The sequence below is a fragment of the Anguilla rostrata genome, chromosome 4 (assembly GCF_018555375.3).
Source record: "Anguilla rostrata isolate EN2019 chromosome 4, ASM1855537v3, whole genome shotgun sequence".
Lineage (NCBI taxonomy): Eukaryota > Metazoa > Chordata > Actinopteri > Anguilliformes > Anguillidae > Anguilla > Anguilla rostrata.
The window spans coordinates 555231-559890 of NC_057936.1; positions in this window are offsets into that span (position 1 = coordinate 555231).

The window sequence follows — 4660 nt, forward strand, 5'->3', positions numbered from 1 at the left end:
AGCCACAAAAAGTAAGGGACTTCCGGTAAACACAAGCGCGAGAAATTTCACAATAAAAGTTGTGATTAATGCTTTCTTATAATTGATTTTGTAGTATTATTAAAAATAAAAAAAGCTTCTGAATATACAATCCTGCAATTATACAAGTCACTTGGTCGAATTAAATTTTATACTATATTCATTCAGCTGGAACAAATATTGATAAGCCAACAGGGCGTTTTTTATGCTGCAAACATTTTTGTTGAGGAATAATTTATTTTTATAATGTAGTGTAGGCTTCGTAATGTGTATGGATTTCCAAAGTGTAAACACAATTGTGTCGGTATTATTTTTTATAACTATTCAGGGAATTAGACATAGCTTCCAGTGTTTCACAGATTGGCCGTAGTGTTTAAAAATATTTTCCCAAAATAATGGTGATTTCACGTATTTATTTTAAAACCAGCTCATCTGCAACAACAGGTTCGTCGACGTTATTTCTGATGCCATTTGCGAAATGTCACCGAAACCGGTGAGCACCTGAACTACCCTATAGGTAAGTTAACAAAACATCGTTGTGGGTTAACAGACAGCCCGATGTACTAAATTTCCATCTGAATATCTCTGACCGGCTGTATACGACGGCTCAGATCATTTAACTGTAAAATATCGATTGCTATAGGTGATCTTTATTTATCGCAAATATCGACATTTATACCTGTCAAAAAGGAAACAAATCTTAGTAAACAAAACACAAGTATCCCATCTTACATCACAACCACACCTACAGGTCACACTGTTCTCCAAGTACAGTGGGAACTTGCATATAATTATACAAAATCATTATATGCAATGATCAATGTTTCACTTCACAGGGGATAAATGAATATTATGCAATCCAGCAGCAGATGGCAGCATAACCTTGTGTGCATTCCTTTATCTGACAATATTTCTAAAAGGGAGAACTAACAGCGCAGGGTATCTAACAAAACCCACCATGCCCCTGTACTACATTTAAAACTACTGCAGCATGACCACGGTAGTATGTAATCAAACAGAATTCATCATGTCAATGTCGCTTGTAAACATAGCTGTCAATCATAATCTGTGTTAAATTTGTGGCAATTACTTTATCAATATAGATTACTGAGGTGGTGCAAATGGGATAATTGTTTGAGAATAATGAATGAGAATAATGTAATAAGGTTCACTGCGTGAACTGAACTATAAAGCGTGTTCTTGGCTATAAATATCTGTACAAAATGAGTATTGTACCTTATTGAACCTGTGTTTTGTAGTTGTCCAATGACCACGATATGCACTTTTGTATGTCGCTTTGGATAAAAGCATCTGCTAAATAATTGTAATGTAATATAATGAGAAGGGGCTTGACAAACAGGCTATTGTGACCTCTAGCTGACGGAGGACTGAAGTACCCTGAGAGAACAAGGGGAGACAAATTGGTAGCCCAATCCATTACATATACTGTTACTAACTTTTTTAAAATACAAAAGAATTATCCAAGAATTACGAACGCATGTCACTTGAAATAAATTTATTTGTACATAATTACATAACACTCAAAATATTTGAGACAGACTGGATACAAAGCAACCATTTTTAATGAAATATCACAATGAAACTGACGGTAAATAAATGAAAATGCAGGTTGTTACTGGATAGCAGTTAAAGTTAATAAAAGTTTACTACAGAGTGCAGTCTTAGGCCAAACATCCTTTATATAGCAATATAGCAAAATGGACCAAAATAATATGCCATTTATTTAATATATTTTGGTATTTACCTAACATGCAGGAGGAGCTATGCCATTTTTGGCCCTTTATATATTAATAGTAGCAATAATAATGATTATAAAAATAAATCAAAATGTAAATAGGACTTCGGTTTGTCAGAGAACTGTATTGACCATCAGAAAGTCTGCCACCCAAAACGTTCTCAGTACAGCGGTGACCACAGAGATCTGATGCTGGAGTACTACAGCACAGTGACCACAGAGATCTGATGCTAGAGTACTACAGCACAGTGACCACAGAGATCTGATGCTAGAGTACTATAGCACAGTGACCACAGAGATCTGATGCTGGAGTACTATAGCACAGTGACCACAGAGATCTGATGCTAGAGTACTATAGCACAGTGACCACAGAGATCTGACGCTGGAGTACTATAGCACAGTGACCACAGAGGTCTGATGCTAGAGTACTATAGCAGTGACCACAGAGATCTGATGCTAGAGTACTACAGCACAGTGACCACAGAGATCTGATGCTAGAGTACTATAGCACAGTGACCACAGAGATCTGATGGTGGAGTACTATAGCACACTGACCACAGAGATCTGATGCTAGAGTACTATAGCACAGTGACCACAGAGGTCTGATGCTAGAGTACTATAGCAGTGACCACAGAGATCTGATGGTGGAGTACTATAGCACACTGACCACAGAGATCTGATGCTGGAGTACTATAGCACAGTGACCACAGAGATCTGACGCTGGAGTACTATAGCACAGTGACCACAGAGATCTGATGCTAGAGTACTATAGCACACTGACCACAGAGATCTGATGCTAGAGTACTATAGCACAGTGACCACAGAGATCTGAGCTGAGTACTATAGCACAGTGACCACAGAGATCTGATGCTAGAGTACCATAGCGACAGTGACCACAGAGATCTGATGCTAGAGTACTATAGCACAGTGACCACAGAGATCTGATGCTAGAGTACTATAGCACAGTGACCACAGAGATCTGATGCTAGAGTACTATAGCAGTGACCACAGAGATCTGATGCTAGAGTACTATAGCAGTGACCACAGAGATCTGATGCTAGAGTACTACAGCACAGTGACCACAGAGATCTGATGCTAGAGTACTATAGCACACTGACCACAGAGATCTGATGCTAGAGTACTATAGCACAGTGACCACAGAGATCTGATGCTGGAGTACTATAGCACAGTGACCACAGAGATCTGATGCTAGAGTACTATAGCACAGTGACCACAGAGATCTGATGCTGGAGTACTATCATACGCTGCCTATCTGAACACACTTTACTCAGTAAGAGAGGAGACGATGTCTCTTTGCTCCCCCACTGTAGTTTGGCCTAAGTCTAAAATACAACAGTACTAATTTGTTAGAATCCCTAACTGCATTCAGACTTGTTTGACCAAAAGATTGAAACATTCACAATCGGTATGAAATTGCCCGTTAGCTAACCTTCACTGCTACACCACATCTTTGTCCATGACATGTAAAAAGGTGCTGCACGACAGAGAACTTCAAGTAAAACCTTTTAAACTGAAATATGAAAGTTTTTTTTATAATTAAAAAAAATGTTAATTACAGGGATGCCCGTACATGTAGCATCAGCAGATCTTCCTCTTTGCGCTTAGCAAATGAAAAAGGCTTTTAAATAGGTGTAACACACGGTCACACACACAGGCATTCTGAATGGGCCTGTACTGGGTCCAGCCCACACACATCTGCAGCCCGTACAGATACACACAGAGGAACGCCCAACACAACCATGGGACTAACGGCTAGGCAAGTGCTAGCATCAGGCTACCGACCACAACACACTTTAGATGCATCTGCAGAGGGAAAATGGGTTCTGCTCTTAAATCTACATGCAAAGAACCAACTACAGGGTCATCTTAGGCAGGAGGTGCAAAGCAACCTGCACACTTCAGTTAGGATCATATAGCTGATAAATGCTTTACTGCATATAAGAACCACATCTGTATTTAAAAATGTAAAACCTCAAGTATCTGACATGAATGCATAAGAAGTGTGGAATAGTGGAATTAGACACGCCTCCCACGCTTTACACAAGGTGGACATGGACATTGTGGAAACATTATTCACAGTTGGAATATGAGGGCCATATTATTAAAAGCATTTATAATGTGTTCATTGAGATGCTATACAGTAGATTTACATACATCTGCTTCTGAAATATCAGCATTTTATTGTTTCTTTGAAACGTTTCTTTGAAACAGAATAAAAAATGGCTGGTCTGGCCTCTCAGCCGTTCCAGCCAATCAGGAGAATGATTTATATGAAAATGGCAAACTGCAGGTCTTAATCTGCGCTCAGCTACGTGCGATTGTTGTGTTCATGTGTGAGGCATCCATACACTGGATGAGCTTGTCCCCACTTGTGTAGTGACGATTTTAGAAACATTCAATGTCCTTGCACCCTCCCCCACTGTCCAGGCAGTCCTGCAACTTTACAGCATTCTCACAAAATGGTGATATCGGCACTTCAGCAAAATACTGTCGTAAGTGCCGTAAATGCAACCCTTAAAACAAGTCTGATTCATGTAAAAGTAGCATGAGAGGGGAGGAAGAACACAGGAAGGGCGGGTCTTAAGGGTGGGTGGACACAGGAAGGGCGGGTCTTAAGGGTGGGTGGGACACGGGAGGGGCGGGTCTTAAGGGTGGGTGGGACATGGGAGGGGCGGGTCTTAAGGGTGGGTGGGACATGGGAGGGGCGGGTCTTAAGGGTGGGTGGGACAGGGAGGCGGGTCAGGTGGGTGGGACCCGGGGGGTCTTAAGGGTGGGTGGGACACGGGAGGGGCGGGTCTTAAGGGTGGGTGGGACACGAGGGGCGGGTCTTAAGGGTGGGTGGGACATGGGAGGGGCGGGTCTTAA